At 42.5% G+C, this 17,592-nt stretch overlaps 1 non-coding gene across 1 annotated transcript; it reads left to right on the top strand.

The window, feature by feature from the left end:
- The first annotated feature begins 3,737 nt into the window (after window positions 1–3,737).
- On the top strand, window positions 3,738–3,819 carry trnas-gcu (transfer RNA serine (anticodon GCU)). Its single transcript has one exon. It is a non-coding gene; the product is annotated as a tRNA-Ser (tRNA).
- The last annotated feature ends 13,773 nt before the right edge of the window (window positions 3,820–17,592 follow it).

The raw sequence follows: 17,592 nt of genomic DNA on the forward strand, positions 1-17,592 counted from the left end.
TTTTATTGTGTCAGAAAGTCTTTCCTTGATTCAGGACTCTTACCTCTCTCCAGAATCTCTCTGCTAAAGATTGAACTTTATCTCATTTCACTCACAACTCAGGGTCAGTGTGGCACAGTGGGACTTCTGGCTGTCTCCCACTTCACAGTCCATCAGTACTGAGAAAACAATGGGGAATATTACTCACATGCTGTGTCCTGTAACTTTTTACAAACACTTTAATGTATATATTGTTTTCCAAAGCAGTGACAGAATGGTGGCTTTAGTGTGTTGTTGAAAAAGCTTTGTTGAGTTCGTGCTGTACTAACAGTTAAACAGTTCTTGGTTCAATCCCAGGTTTTGGCACTTTCAACCTCTCCTGTGTCTTTTTCTTTGGCTCCAATTGTCAAGCTGCATGATTTACTCTGAAATTAGCACCAGAGAACCAAGGCACCAGCGAGCATGAGGAGCTGAAAGTAGCACAGATCAAATCCACTTAATATTTCTGACTGAAGATGGTTGCAAATGATTCAGCTTCATCTTTTGCACTGACGTGCTCAGCACCACCATCATTGAGGAAGTGAATGTTTTTGGAGCCTCCTCATCTTGTTAGTTATTTAATTATCCACCACCATTCACGACTGGATGTGGCAGGACTGTGGAGCTGTGATCTGATCCTGAGGGAGATATCCGTGTGTGGAGTGGCGGGATGCATGGAGAGTGATCCTGAAGAGGGTGTCTGAGCCTGGAGTGGAAGCTTTCCGTGGAGGTGCAGGAGTCGGCCATTCAGCCCCACTGTTTTATAAAGGTTTAGCATAACTTATTTGCTTTTACTCTATGCCTCTATTAATAAAGCCAAGTGTCCTGTTTGCTCTTAGCAATCTTTTCAAACCTTGATCAAAAAAGATTGGTGTACATTGTCTCATTCTTCCTCCCAAACTGTATCACTTCACAATTCTCTGTGTAAAATTTTATCTGTTGTGTGAAAGCCCATTTTACCAGTTTGTTTAAGTTCCTCTGAAGTGTGTTACTGTCACTGGCATCGGACGAAATTCACGAGCATTCTTTGATGCTATCTCCGTGGAAAGAGCAATCTGACACTCGAGCTCAAATTGGGATTTTGTGTGTTTAGTATCTTTCCTCATCCACCAATATAAGCACAAATCTGTCTCATAATGTACGGTCTAAGAATGTGCCAATGTTGCAATGTGGTGATAAATTCTTCAGTGTCACAATGTACTCACCAACTGCTTCACTACTTTTCTGATTTCTGGATCCAAGTTTGTAGCTTTCCGCGATCTCTAGTGGCTTAGGGTTGAGCCTCACTTCAACGAAGAAACGGAAAATTATGATTTGAAGATTACACTGTCAATCATTCACATCTCTGTCTTCTCCTGAACTTCGAGTTCAAATTTGTTTGTGAAGTTGATTCACACGTTAAGACAGCACAATCTTTGTCTTTGTGAAGGAAGTGATTTGGGAATGGCTGTTTGAAACTGTCCCTTCTTGCACAGAAATTCAGTGCAAATACTTGATCACTCACAATTTCCTTGAGAGAAATTTGTTCACAATCGCATTCGACACGGAAACTGCCTCAGCATTAATCTCACTGAAGCAGAATGTGACCGTGTTGTATGTTTCAGAATGTTGGTGCCGTTATTTGTCGCTTTTAACCGAGACTGGGACACAGGGCAAGTTTGATCCGAGGTTGGAATATATTATCATTCAGGAGCAAGAAAAATCAAAAGGAACAAAATAAGAAAACCCAGTCTCCAGATTTGAGAATCTGTAGATCCGCTTTGGGAAAGTGAATCAGAGCAGAATGAAGGGTGAACTGTCCAGAAGAGATGAAGACACAGCTCAGTCAACACGTTCCCCTGGTTTATGATGCTGGAACATTCCTCACACAGAAATGATTCAACCCAATGACAAACATTCTTACAGCTGATAATTTATGCTACTGATTTAAGGACTGTCTCATGTGGTTACCGAGTGACGACGAGAAGATATTAAACTTTGTTCTATTCAATCTAGCTGTGATGAAGTTTGAATTTTTCTACCTTTTATAAACAGTATTTGAAGGGTCTCGGTAACAATGTTCAGTGTTGATGAGAGTGGGGTCTGGGTGAGAAGCTGCTGAGTGTGACAGGGTCAGGACTGGATGCAGGAAGTTCTCTGACAGTCTCCCTCTATCTCTCTAATGGGGTTGTGTTGATTTACGACTGGTAGATTTCATTTTACTTTTCTTATTTAGAGATACAGCCCCTTTGGCCCACCGAGTCTGTGCCAACCAGCAACCACCCATTTATACTAATCCTACATTAATCCCATATTCCCGACCACATCCCCACCATTCTCCGACCACGTACCAACACTAAAGACAATTTACAATGGCCAATTTACCTATCAACCTGCAAGTCTTTTGGAGGTAGGAGGAAACCAGAGCACCTGGCGGAAACCCACACAGACAGAGGGAGAACTTGCAAACTCCACACAGGCAGTACCCAGAACGGAATCCTGGTCGCTGGAGCTGTGAGGCTGCGGTGCTAACCATTGCGCCACTGTGCTGCTGTTGGTGTTTTGATAAATTAAGGAAGTTCCCTCCACCCATTTTTTTTGGACAGACAGTGTGGTATAAGGATGTAAAGGGTTAATGCTGAAGATAGTGGGATCAACCCCTCCCTCTGTCAGAGTGATGATGGAACAGTCACATGAGATGAAGTTTGGGAGAAGAGAGAGCAGCACCAAGGATGCTAGCTTAGCAGGCTTGATGAGTGTGTTGAGTATTGTGCAAATTAGAAAAGAGTTCTTAGTTCTTTCAGCAGGAACTGTGTCCAGAAAATATCGAGAAACTCACAATTTTATTATTCAGGAGTTGGAACACAGATATTAATTCCAAGTGACAGTTCTGTGACCAATTAACAAAAAAGGTAGTGAATAATATTGCTGACTGATTGAAATCCCCCAGTGAGGAGACAGTTAAACAGGTCATCTGTTGGGGCATCCTTCGATCCAAGGTTTCAGCAACATTTAATCTCCCTTTTTGGTGAAATTCTCTGTTATTTGCAACTTTTCTTATCAGCTTTGATGGGCGAGTGAAAAAACTGAAAAAATTGAACAGTTCCATCCTTTCTTTTCTTCCTTCTTCTCTTCTTTCCATCAGTTTCTCTTTTCTGTCCCAGATCAATATAATGATGAGAATCCCACTTTAATCTGCTGTTTCTGGTGTTTTATCCATTCCAATCAAAATTTCAACATTCCAATCAAATCTATTTGTTATTCCACAGTGTCTCTCCATGTGTTTTATTCTGTTGTATTCTATCACAGTCTGTTTGATGATCAATGTTACATCTCACTCTCTGTTCTGGTGAAGATCAGAAGCAGTGATATCTTTTTACACCACCCGACAAGTCGGCCTGAGGCTGTGCCTCGCTGATCATGTGGAGTTTAAGCAATTCTTCCGGTCAGTTGGTTCAGTTGTCATTTCATGAGAAATTCGGTCATCATGACTTCGTCAGTGACCTAATGGTTCAGGTGTCTGAATGATGTTAATCATGATGTGTTGAAATGATTGTATGTTCCAGTCTTTCCGTGGTGGCTTTTCACACTGAGTAGAAACGTGTTGGACATGGTCTGGAAATGTTTCACACCGCTCCATTCCCAAATTCATTGACTGACAGAAGATATATTTCCATCATTACACAGCTGGCTGCACAGCCAGAAACTGTGCTGAAGGTGACAGCTATGCATCTGCAACTGACAAGGTGGCTGAGAGGTTAAGGCGATGGATTGCTAATCTATTGTGCTCTGCACACGTGGGTTCAAATCCCATCCTTGTCGTTAGTTTAGGAGCTGTTTATGTTGGGTGAGTTTATGTGTAAAGTCAGCCTCGAAACCTGTTCTTGTCCATGTCCAGAATTGGTTATACTTTATTAAAATTGAGACAGACAATTGGAATTCTTCACCCAAACTGTACTGGAATGAAGATCAAATAGGGATCACGAAACGGAGCAGGATTTTTCCTTCCGTCCTTCTTTCCATCTTTACTTTCTCTCGATTTGCACCAAGTGAAAGACAAATGGGAAAAGCAAATGGCGAGGGAGCAGATGCAGCAAATTACCCTTTGGCAAGAAATTTATTTTCAAATCTTCTTGATAGATTAAGTGAGTGAGCAATGCTTTGGCAGATGGAGTTTAAAATGAGGGGTCATCTACTACCTACGATAGATCAGAGTGTTTTTTTGTAAGAGGTGAGATGTTAGAAATGGCTGAGGAGCAGAGACACGAATACTGAATTAATAAAAGCTAGTGGACTGGTAGAAAATAATTTAAAAAGTGAACAGAATATGAAGATTGGAACTCATGTTGCAGTGATATAAAGCTCTGTGCTCCTGAAGTAAATGTCCAAGCCCAGATTGTGGGGAATCTGTGGAGAGTGATTTGGTTTTTATTCATTCTTGGGTGTGAGTATCGCTGATAAGGCTAGCATTTATTACCCATTCCTATTGCCGTTGAGAAGGTGGTGGAGAGCTGCCTTCTTGAACTGATGCAGTCCATATGGTGTAGGAACACCCACAGTGCTATTGGGGAGGGAGTTCCAGGATTGTGACCCAACAACAGTGAAGAAATGGCGATATCGTTCCAAGTCAGGATGGTGAGTGTATTGGAGGGGAACCTGCAGGTAGTGAGTTCCCATGCATCTGCTGCCCTTGTCCTTCGAGGTGGTAGTGGTCACGAGTTTGGAAGGTGCTGTTGAAGGAAATTTGGCGAGTTGCTGCAGTGCATATGGAGATGGTACACACTGCAGCCACTGTTTACTGGTTGTGGAGGGATTGAATGTTTAAGGTGGTGGGTTAGGTGCCGATCAAGTGCGCTGCTTTGTCCTGGATGGTGTTGAGCTTCTTGAGTGTTGTTGAGTGGGATGTATTCCATCACACTCCTGACTTGTGCCTTGTAGATGGTGGACAGGATTTGGGGTGTCAGGAGGTGAGATACTTGCTGCAGAATTCGTAATCTCTGACCTGCGCTTATAGCCACAGCATAGATGTGACTGGTCCAGTTACGTTTCTGGTCCAGATGTTGATGGTGGGGGATTTAACGATGATAATGCTTCTGAATATCCAAAGGTAGATTTTATTTCTCTCTCATTGGAGATGTTCACTGCTTGGCACTTGTGTGGCCAGAAGGTTGCTTATCACTTATCAGCTCAAGCCTGAATGTTGTTCAGGTCTTGCTGCTTGCAGGCACAGACTGCTTCAGTATCTGAAGAGTTGTGAGTCATCATCTAACATTCCCACTTCTGACTTATGTTGAAGAGAAAGTCGTCAATGAAACAGCTGGGATGTTTGGGTCTAGGACACTACCCTGAGAAACTCCTGAGGCAGTGTCCTGGACTGAGATGATTGGCCTCCACGAACCACAACCATCTTGTTTTGGGCGAGGTACAACTCCAGCAAGTGGAGAGTTTTCCCCCTGATTCCCAGTGACTTCAATTTTGCTAGGGATCCTTGATGCCACACTCACTCAAGGGCAATCACTCTCACCTCTCCTCTGGAATTCCACTCTTTTGTCTCTGTTTGGAACAAGCTGCAATGAGATCATACAAACATAAGATCAGAAGAACTAATAGCAGGAGTAGGCCATTTGGCCCCTCGAGCTTGCTCCGCCATTCAATAGGATCGTGGCTGACCTGATCATGACCTCAACCCCACTTTCCTGCCTGCCCACATAACCCTTGGCTCTCTTGTAGATAGAAATCTTGAAGACATTCAATGACCCAGCCTCCACTGTTCTCTGAAGTAGAGAATTCCAAAGATTAATGACCCTCTGAAAGAAGACATTCCTTCTTAAATGAAAAACCCCTAAATCTGAAACTGTGTCCCCTAGTTCTAGATTCCACCACGACAGGAAACATCCTCTCAGCATCTACCCTGTCAAGCCCCCTCAGAATCTTATATGTCTCAATACTTTCACCTTTCATTTATCTCAACTCCAATGAGTATCGGTCCAACCTGCTCAACTTTCCTCATAAGACAACACCTTCATCACAGGAATCAATCCAATGAACCTTCTCTCAACTGCCTCCTATGCAAGTATATCCCTCCTTAAATAAGGAGACCAAAACTGCACACAGTACTCTAGGTGTGGTTTCACCAGCACCATATACATTTGTAGCAAGACTTCTCTACTTTTATATCCATCCCCCTTGCAATAAAGGGTAACATTCCATTTGCCTTCCTAATTATTTGCTGTACCTGCATGGTAACTTTTTGTGATTCATGTACAAGGACACCCAGATCCTTCTACACCGCAGCATTCTGTGATCTCTCACAATTTAAATAATATTTTCCTTTTCTATTCTTCCTTCCAAAGTCGATAACCTCACATTTTCCCACATTCTACCCTATCTGCCAAATTATTTCCTGGAGCTGAGAGACCCTGGCAGAACCTAAATTGAGCATCGATGATCAGATTATTGCTAAGTGTGTGGTGCTTGATAGCACTGTTGGTGACATCTTCCATCATTTTGCTGATGATTAATAGTAGACTGATGGGGCGGCAATTGGTCAGATTGGATTTGTCCTGCATTTTTTTTATGGAGAGGGCACACTTGGGCAATTTTCCACATTGTCAAGTAGATGCCCGTGTTGTAGCTCAACTGGAACAGCTTGGCTGAGGGCGCAGCTAGTTCTGGAGCACAAGTCTTCAGGACTAGAGCCGGAATGTTGTTCGGGCCCATAGTCTTTGCTGTATCGAGTGTCTTCAGCTGTTTCTTGCCATTATGTGGAGTGAAGCGAATTGGCTGAAAACTGGAAGCTGTGATGCTGGGGAACTCAAGAGGCCGAGATGAATCATCCACTGAGCAATTTCTGACTGAAGATGGTTTCAAATGCTCCAGCTTCACCTTTTGCACTGACGTGCTCGGCTCCACCAACATTGAGGATAGGGATGTTTTTGGACCCTCCTCATCTGGTTCGTTATTTAATTGTCCACCACCATTCATGACTGGTTACTTAGTTTCTCAGGGCAGTGTCCGAGGCCCAACCATCCTCAGCTGTTTCATTGATGGCTTTCTCTTCAACATAAGTGAGAAGTGGGAATGTTCGCTGATGATTCACAACTCATCAGATACTGAAGCAGTCTGTGCCTGCAGGCAGCAAGACCTGAACAACATTCAGGCTTGAGCTGATATGTGACAAGCAACATTCTTTGATCTGAACCTGAGGGAGATATCCGTGCGTGGAGTGGCGGGATGTATGGAGAGTGATTCTGAAGAGGGTTTCTGTACCTGGAGGGCAGAATCTGTGGAGAGTGGTCCTCAAAGGATGTCCCTGTCTGGAGATTTAGGAATTCTGAAGAGGGTCTCCGAGCCCATAGTGGTGGGATGTATGGAGAGTCATCCTGAAGTGGGTGTCCGAGCCTGGAGTGGCAGGATCTGTGGAGAGTGATCCTGAAGTGGGTGTCCGAGCCTGGAGTGGCAGCATCTGTGGAGAGTGATCCTGATGAGTGTGTGTAAACCTGGAATGGAAGCTTTCTGTGGAGGTACAGGAAGAGGCCATTCATTCCCAGTATTTTATAAAGGTTTAGCATAATTTATATGCTTTTACTCTATGCCTCTATTAATAAAGCCAAGTGTCCTGTTTGCTCTTAGCTACCTTGTCAATCCTTCTAACATTGGTGTACATTGTCTCTCTGCTCCTGCACCCAGTTTAGAATTGTAACGTTTCATTTATATGGCAGTCTTCCTTCCAAATTGTATCACCTCACACTTCTCTGTGTAAAATTTCATCTGTTATGTGAAAGCCCATTTTACCAGTTTTTTTTAAGTTCCCCTGAAGTGTGTTACTATCACTGGCATAGGACAAAATTCCTGAGCATTCTTTGATGCTATCTCCAGAGACAGAGCAATCTTTTACGCAAGCTCAAATGTAGGATTTTGTGTGTTTAGTATCTTATTTCACCCACCAATATAAGCACAAATATGTCACGTAAATCTTGTTCACTGCAGTCCCTGCTGCTGTTTGCTGCCTATATTTACAGACTTTTATCTCAACCTCGTCACCATGTTCTCTAATATATTCAGGGGGCATCAGCAGAGAAAATGTTCACCAAGCGTGGCAAATGCAAGGAAATGTTTATTTATGTCATTATGTCATGAACATAATATACAAATTTTTACATGTGTGAATCATCAAGATGTGTCCACATAAATGGAACCCCGTCACAATAAACACTGTCACCTTTCAATGTTTAGCAGACAGCTTTGACGGCCTGATGTGTGTGATTCCCATATTAATGTGTTTGTGCAAAGTTCGCAGAAAGATGGAGATATGAATAATTGATAGGGAATTCTTTTAAACATATTACCACATCTCTCACTCACAAAGATCTGCAAACACATGGATTGCAAAAAGAACCTGAGTACAAAATCAGCTAAAATAAACACAGACAGAGAGACTTGCAATAACCTGTAGCTCAGGGAAAGTACATGATGTTATGGAAGGGATTCTGTTTCTTTTGTTAAAATATTTTTTGAAGAAGTCATAATCAAACTGAATAAATGTAGGACCAGTTCTTTTTCAAGAGGGCACCAAAAGAACCAATTTGGCAATGATGTTTACTGTTTGTCACATGATTCAAGTTAAATATAGAACAGAAACCCTGGTAACAGGGAGAAATGTGGACAGAGAGGTCAGTCATGCCCCTTGATTGGACAAGCTTGGCAGCAGCAGCGCAAACCTAAGACGGCAGAAAACTCACAACCTTTGGTTGTAGCAATCAGTGTGTTTTACCTGCTGGAGTGAGCAGCTCATAAAGTTAGCCTGAAGAATCGTCAAGGAAGGAGAGAAGACCACAACCCAGTTTGTTTTCCAGAAAATCTTTAAAAGACCCTGAGAAGTCCACTGAGTTAATTCATTTTGTCGCATGTCTTTGAAGAAGGCCTGCTAAAATTAATTCTCAATGCCTTCTGAAAAGAACTGTTCTAAAATACCCTAGTGACCTGTCCACGTATACTCGGAAGTTAGACTGTATTCCAGTTTGAGAGCAACATATCTCATCTGATGATTTCTTCAAAAATCAGCAAATAAACAGCCCAAGAGGTTGTTTTTGTCTGTAACAGAGTGCTGAATTTAAAAAAAAATCCCTTTTATTTTTTCAGCTATCCGGTGTGTGTGTGTGTGCATGTGGCTCGAAGATTTAAAAAAAGGACTTTAAAAGTTGGTAAAGGTGAAAAAGGAACTTTTAAAATTTCCACCTGTATGTTTATGCTTTACTTCATGACTAGTTAAAACTTGTTCGACAATAAATGGATAATTTTGTTGTTCATTAAAGAAACATGGTCAGTGTCTTCTATTCTGGGAAAAATAGAGTATATGATTGACTGTGTCAGTAAGTGGGAAATGTTCACATAGATGTTGTGACCTGTGGAGAAGTGGGATGAGAACAAAGAGTGCCCTCCTCTGCCCTTAGTTGTCACAGCACTTGTGATCTGGCTCAGTAGCTTAATTGGTTCGAGTGTTTGTCTAATAATCAGAAAATCTTGGATTCATATCCTTGCTTCAAAAGTTTAGCTATCAATCATTTACATCCATTTTCTTGTGAACTTTAACTTTTCTTATGAATTTCATTCACAAAAGAAAACAGCTCATTTGTTGCCTTTGTGAAGGATGTGAGTTTGAAATGGCTGTTCCTGCTCGTACAGATGTTCAGTGCTAATATTTCAACGGCAACTCAATCCCCTACAATTTCTTTGAGAGCAATGTGTTTGCAGTTGCATTTAACCTGGAAAACAGCTCAACATTAATTTCACTGAAGGAAAGTGTGACTGTGTTGTATGTTTCAGTGTGTTTGTGCCGTTTTGTGTCTCTTTTAACCAAGACTATAACACGACGCAAACGGGAGGGTTGATCCGAGGTTTAGAATATGTTATCATTCAGGAGCAAGAAAAATCAAAAGGAACAAAATAAGAAAACGAGTCTCCAGATTTGAGAATCTGTAGATCCCCTTTGGGAAAGTGAATCAGAGCAGAATGAAGGGTGAACTGTCCGACTGCCCAGAAGAGATGAAGACACAGCTCAGTAAGCACGTTCCCCTGGTTTATGATGCTGGAACATTCCTCACACAGAAACTATTCAATCAATATTCATCTGCCAAGTCGGTCTGAGGCTGCGCCTCTCTGATCACGTGGAGTTAAAGCAATTCTTCCAGTCAGTTAGTTCAGTTGTCATTTCATGAGAAATTCGAAGTCATCATGACTTCAGCAGTGACCTAATGGTTCAGGTGTCTGAGTGATGTTAATCATGATGTGATGAAATGATTGTATGTTCCAGTCTTTCCGTGGTGGGTTTTCACACTGAGTAGAAACGTGTTGGACATGGTCTGGAAATGTTTCACACCGCTCCATTCCCAACAGGCCATGACCTGATGTGATGGAAATGTCATTTACTTACGGAAGCTACATTTCCATCATTGCACATCTGGCTGCACAGTCAGGATCTGAGCTGAAGGTGACCATCCTGCCCAAATTTTCATAGAGGCAATAAAGACATGTGATGGGTTGCTGGCACAAAGTTGGGTGATGAGGTGTTTGAGAGGTTAAGGTGATGGATTATTAATTCCTTCTGTTTTACATGTATGAGTTTGAATCCCATCTGCAGCAACAGTTTATAAAATGTTCAATACGTTGTTTCTTTGTAATTCACCAGCTTTTGCAGAACGTAGGACTTAAGCTGTTGTAGTACCTGTTGGAAAGATAGTTTAAGTTATTCTGAAGCCATCTTCCAATGTCATCTGCATGTAAGCCAAATTTTAAAGGATAAGATGTAGTTTTTGAAAGTCATTTCAATCTTACTCGAGTCTTTACAAAGCAGCCAGGTAAATCTTGATAAAAAGTCATATATATTTAGAGATCTTTTAAAAGCACTTCAATCTTGTTAATAAAAAGTCAGATGTAAATTTAAGAACTCTGATCAGGCCATGCTAAAAGCTTACATACAATTAAGAAATAAAATACAACATTTAAAATGTCTGAACTCCTTTCTGAAAGTTGACCCCTGCTGCTGCCGGTGTCTTCCTGGAATAGTGGAGCTGTTGTGTCAACAGAAAAGTCCTTCCCGAGCACCCCTGAGCCTGTTGGTACCGGCTCTAATCCAACCCAGGTAAAAATCAGGGTACGTTGTGGGCAATGAGCCCAAATTGCTGAACTACAGGTCCCTGTCACTTTAAAGAGTGGGCTGGTGTGATTATGATCAGAGGCTCCTTCTAAGCACATTTCTCACCACCACAACTTCCAGATGCTGGTGTTAGTGTGTGCATGCACCGGCAGTTGCAGTGCTGTTCAGACCCTCAATAGCAGTGAAAGTCTCAGAGTTCACCACTATTGGGCTGCAAAATCCAGGCCAATATCTCACAGCCCTGTTAGATTTGCTCTCCCTCTGTACAAAATCAAACTCCACACATTGTCTTTCACTCACTCCTGTGTCCAGCCCTGACGGTGCAGAAATCCCCACTCAAAGGGACACAATCCAGTTGATTTCTGATCAAATACCTCCTTCCTCATTCAATAGAGGAAACAGAGACATGAACAGGACTCAGGTGCAAGAAAGTTTCATCAACAGAGCAAAGAAAGGCACCAACAAAAGTCACACCTACTTTCCAATTCATTTCACTGTAATATTCGTTCACTTGTTTTGTAAGATGACTGCAATAAATCTGAAAATGAGCACCATGAGCTTTGTGTTCACTAGTCACTTGTTCTCCTGTGTTTGTCTGTCAGGTTTGCAATTCAATTTGTGTTGGATATTGAAGAGAATCTCTTTTCAAGATGATTGCACATCGTACTGTGTTTAAAGCAACCAACTTGTAAAATGGAAGAGAATGAATGTTTCAATACCTGTGTGACCAGATTCTTCCAATGCTTTTCAACAGCTAGATTGATGATGCTTGTAATCTGTATCCTGTGGAGAATGGGAGAGGAGAATAAAAACATGGTGCATGAACAGGACAGACTGTGTAAAATGGTAGCACAGAAATACTGCCACCTCATTGAAAGTTAATGAGATTTATTCTAAGTCAGACACCTGTCCACAATGAACAAGTGAATACATTAATTGTCCACTTTCAATCTAAATGGGACTGAGGTTCCAACAGAGAAGTTTTCTGGAAAACCTGCTGCAGTTTTAACATTGATGAACTGGAACATCTTATACTAACTTTCAAATAATTGTAGTGATTGTATAGTTCTCATAGTGGAGAGAAGGAGTTGTTTATAAATATAAGCAGAAAGACACATTTGTGGATTGGTGAATGAGCTTTAACTTTCTGAAATGTATTTGTCCATTGGTTGCAGGCCACTGGAATTTTTTTTTTACATTTCAATTGCAGCAGCAGCAGTTTGCAGCAAAATGTCTGATTAATCAGAATAGTGTGTCTGGGAAACACTTAAACAGCCGAGACCCTGTAAAACAGAACTCCAAGTAATATTTTAAATAAGGCACTGAACTGACAAAGCTGTAAAGGCCTGCTCAGGTCAGGAAAAAAAACCCGACCCGAACCACACAGAACCACTTTGGACCCGAGCCCGACCCGGCCCGAGTATCTCCATTTATTCCCACGCCCGAACCGACCCGAGCCTTACCCGACCACCGGAATGTTCACTTTACCTACCTCCCGATTCCGAATCTACAGGAAGCTGCAGCATGAGCGCAATGACATCATCGAGATGCTCACTTGCTCACTGCGCAGACTCAGAGTTTCCCTCCTTAATGTCCCGGACTCCCAGCTTTGGTTGGCTTTTCAACTTTTGACACTTATTAAACTCAACTTCCCAGCAGAGCAAAATGTAATACTTACTGTGTGTTTCCAACGCGGACTCAGCCCAACCTGGACCCAGCCTGACCCGAACCTGGCCTGACCCGACCCGAGCCCGAAAGCCAGACCCGGAAGAGCGACACAACACGACCCGGACCCGACACAGGTCGTCGGGTCCCGTCGGGTTCAGGTCGAGTAGCAGGCCTTCACAGAGCGGAGTTCAGATGAGGGTTGAATTAATTTCAATCACTGAATCTAAACAAGAAGTAAATCTGTCAGGAATGGAACGATTTGCTTTATCTGTGAGCTTGTGGCGCAACAGTAGCGCATCTGCTTCCACTTTAGAAGGTTGTGTGTTCAACTCACGTCAGGCTCAGTGATGTTTTACAGCACCTCAAGTTCCTGGATTTTACATCAGAAGAGAGTTCTATCTATTGGAATGTTCAGTGAATGGTTGAATTTCAAGATCAACTTAAATAGATTAAAGTCCTGATTTCTGGTTCCGTTCCATTTCCATGCTCAGTTCTTATTTCACACTGTTTTATATCAGAACAATGTTTCAGGAATGTGATGTGTCCATTGTTTGTACAATCGCTCTGTCACCCAGTGTGAGAAATAAAACACAAACCGCCCAGCGTGCTGCTCAAACCCATACCTGGCTCTGTCTATAGGCCGCTTAGTTCAGTTGGTTAGGACGCAGTGTTGATAACAACAAGGCTGTGGATTTGATCCCCATGTGCGCTGTCACATGGTCAGTCATTAATTTGACACATTTTTGTAACACTTAAAATCCAACTTTTAGATGCAAACAAGTTTACATAAAATGTAAGAGGGAATTTATTTTGAATAACATCCATTGTATCTTTGTCACGGGTCTGGAGTATCACAGAATTCTTTCCAATTATCTTCCGTTTGCTGATAAACGTTGAACTCGTGGCCTGTTCTCGTTAATGGTCACGAGCAGCAAAAACAGACAGAGCAAGTCTGACCGCCCAGAGATGTGAAAAAGGCTTCAGTTTGGGACAAATGCAGCAAATCAAATGTTCACCCGGCCCCAAGAGAGTCAAAAACTGGGGAAAAGGACACAAGAAGGTAGAGAATAAGCTAAAGCAGACAATGTAAATATTTCCCATCCTAGATATCTCTCTATTCCGATCCAACCTTCAGAGTTGGGTAAATAATTTCAGTGTAAATTGTGCAACTCGAGAGTCAAAACCAAATGGCAATGCAGAATAAAGGAGAACTGCCAAAACCCCAGATTGAACCAGGGATCTTCAGTCTAACACACTCCCAACAGAGCTATTTCAGTCTCACAGGCTTGGCATGATAAGTGGCAAGTAACATTCGCACCACACAAGAGCCAGGCAATGAATATCTCCAACAAGAGAGAATCTAACTATCTCCCCTTGACATTCAATAGCATTACAATCACTGAATCCCCCACTATCAACATCATGGGGGTTACAATGAGTAGCCATACAAATAACGTGGCTACAAGAGCAGGTCAGAGGCTTGGAATCCTGAGGTGAGTAATTACAGTGCAGCTGTTGGCTCCACCCCAGGGGCTGAATTTGTTCTGTAAACCAATGAAGCAGCTTCGCTCAAATCCCAGGTTTATCAATAAATCCTCTTACAAAAGCCCCAAAGTGTGATATATTCCTCTCATTCATCGATGACTCCTGACTCCCCAAAGCCTGTCCACCATCTACAAGGCACAAGTCAAGAGTGTGATGGAATACTCTCCACTTGCCTGGATGCGTGCAATTCCAATTCAAGAATCTCAACACCGTCCAGGACAAAGCAGCCCGCTTGATTGGCACCCCATCTACAAACATTCACTCCCTCCACCTTCGAAGCACAGTGGCAGCAGTGTGTACTGTCTCCAAGATGCACTGCAGCAATGCACCAAGACTCCTTCGACAGCACCTTCCAAACCCAGCAACCTCTACCACCTAGAAGGGCAAGGGCAGCAAATGCAGGGGATACCACCACCTGCAAGTTCCCCTCCAAGCCACACACGATCCTGACTTGGAACTATATCGCCGTTCCTTCACTGTCGCTGGATCAAAATCCTGGAAGTCCCTTCCTCACAGCACTGTGGATGTACCTACCCCACATGGACTGCGGTGGTTCAAGAAGGCAACTCACCACCACCTTCTCATGGGCAATTAGGGATGGGCAATAAATGCTGGCCTAGCCAGCGATGCCCACATCCCATGAATGAATGAACAAAAAAGTGAAGTATCCCTTGTGTCATTGTTTTGGTCGAAAATATAACCCTGGTGGAATTGCCTCTCCCAATCACACCTCACTTCATAGAACATAGAAAATGGAGAAAATTTATGGCACAGAATGAGACCATTTAGCAATCGTGTCTGTGCCAGCTGAAAAAGGGTGATCCAGCCCAATCCCACTTTCCAGGTCTTGGGAATGGGATCTGAACAGATCTCAGAGCTCACATTATGTGAATGTTCTGTTGAAGTATTGTTGAGCTGATATACCAGGGGAGATTCACACTGTTAGACACAGTGTGAAATACATTCAAGTATTTATAAAACATTACAACATGTGAGTAATATTCCCCATTGCTTTCTCAGCACTGATGGATTGTGAAGTGGGAGACAGCCAGAAGTCCCAGTGATCCACACTGACCCTGAGCTGAGAATGAAATGAGAAAAAGTTCAATCTTCAGCAGCGAGATGCTGCAGAGAGGTAAGAGTCCTGAATCAAGGAGAGACTTTCTCATACTGCTGTTGAATCTCATTTCAAACACTCCTTGAACTCTCTGCCGAGGAATTCAGAGCTGGATAACGCCTGTATAATCAGCCTAAAAATGAAATAGAAAACACCCACCGTGGGCTCAAACTCAAAAACTTGAGATTCAGAGTTTCATGCTTTCATCGACTGAGCTCACCAGGCCAGAGACAGTGTCCCCGTCCTGTTTGTTATTGGACGGTGCAGCTGTTGGCTCCACCCCAGGGGCTGAATTTGTTCTGTAAACCATGAACCAGCTTCCTCTCAATAAATTTATCAATAAATCCTCTTACAAAATCCCCAAAGTGTGATATATTCCTCTCACTCGTCCAGAATAAAAGTTACATCTTTTGCTCTTTTTACCTTCCAAACATTGACTTCTATTTTGCTCAGCATTTATTTCTCTCTCCTTTTCATGTTGTGCATTTCATAATTAACATTACATTTCAATTATTTATGAGGGATGAAATGAACAGAAGAGATTTTCTGCAATGATACCAGGGGTGTGGGACAGAGCGAGTGGTTCGGATCTGGTATACACTGCCTGAGAGTGCGCTGGAGGCAGATTCAATCGTGGCTTTCAAAAGGGAATTGGATAAACACCTGAATGGAGAAAATTTGCAGGGCTGCAATGAAAGGGCAGAGGAGTGGAATGAGCTGATTTGCTCTTGCAAAGAGCTGTCATGGACATGATGTACTGAATGGTCTCCATCTGAACTGTAACCATTTGATTCCTTGATTCTAAATCTGTCAAAGTTGTTCTGAACTTGCTCTGCTCCAAGGAGAACAACCCCAGCTTTTCCAGTCTCTGCACATAACTGACGTTATGAGGAACCATGGGGAACCTACTGTAAACCTTCCTCCAGACAGAAATGCAACTGTTCACCACCACACTGTCACCCAGCTGTTCACAATATATATCAATGATACGGATGTGGGGACCAAATGTAGTATTTCCAAGTTCGTGGATGACACAAAACTTGGACAGACTTAGTGAGTGAACAAGAAAATGGCACATGGAATATCATGTGTAAAAATGTTAGGTTATCCATTTTTGTGGGAGGAAGAGATGTGCAGATTATTTCTTGAATGGTAAGAGATTAGAAAGTGTAAATGTGCAAAAGGGCCTGGGTGTCCTTGTCAATACGTGACTGAAAGCTAACATGCAGGTGCAGCAAGCAATTAGGAAGGCGAATGACATGTTAGACTCTATCGCAAGAGGATTTGAGTACAGGAGTAGTGAAGTCTTGCTTCAATTGTATATAACCTTGGTTGGTCTGCAGTTTGGAATACTGTGTGCAGTTTTGTTCCCCTTACCTTAGGAAGGATATCATTGCCATCGAGGGAGTGCAACGGAGGTTCACCAGACTTGTTCCCGGGATGGTGGGACAGTCATATGAAGAGAGATTGGGGAAACTGGGCCTGTATTATCTAGAGTTTTGAAGAATGAGAGGTGATCTCATTGAAATTTACAAAATATTTAAAGGGATAGACAGGGTAGATGAAGCTGTTTCCTCCGGTTGAGGAATCTAGAACTAGGGGACACAATTTCAACGCAAGGGGAAAGCCACTTAGGACAGAGATGAGGAGAAATTTCTTTACTCAGTGGGTTGTGAATCTTTGGAATTGTCTACCCAGAGGGCTGTGGAAGCTCAGTTATTGAGTATGTTTAAAGCAGAGATTGACAGATTTCTAAATACAAATGATATAGGGGATATGGTGTTAGTGTGGGAAAAAGGCATTGATGTGGATGATCAGTCATCATCATATTGAATGGAGGGGTGGGCTCGATGGGCTGAATGGCCTACTCCTGCTCCTATGTTTCTATGTTCCAATGAGTCTGCAAACTTCATATGTATGCTGTCATTGTCCCTTTTATTCCATGGGCTTCAGTTTTACTGGCAGTCTAGTATGTGACATCATCAAGAAGGTTTTCAATAAGTTAAATAAGGAGAAATTGTTTCCAGTGGCAAAAGGGTCAGTAACCAGAGGATGTATTTATCAGGTGATTGAGAAAAGACCAGAGGCGAAATGAGGAATGATTTTTTAT

The sequence above is a fragment of the Heterodontus francisci genome, unplaced genomic scaffold (assembly GCF_036365525.1).
Source record: "Heterodontus francisci isolate sHetFra1 unplaced genomic scaffold, sHetFra1.hap1 HAP1_SCAFFOLD_891, whole genome shotgun sequence".
NCBI classification, from domain to species: domain Eukaryota; kingdom Metazoa; phylum Chordata; class Chondrichthyes; order Heterodontiformes; family Heterodontidae; genus Heterodontus; species Heterodontus francisci.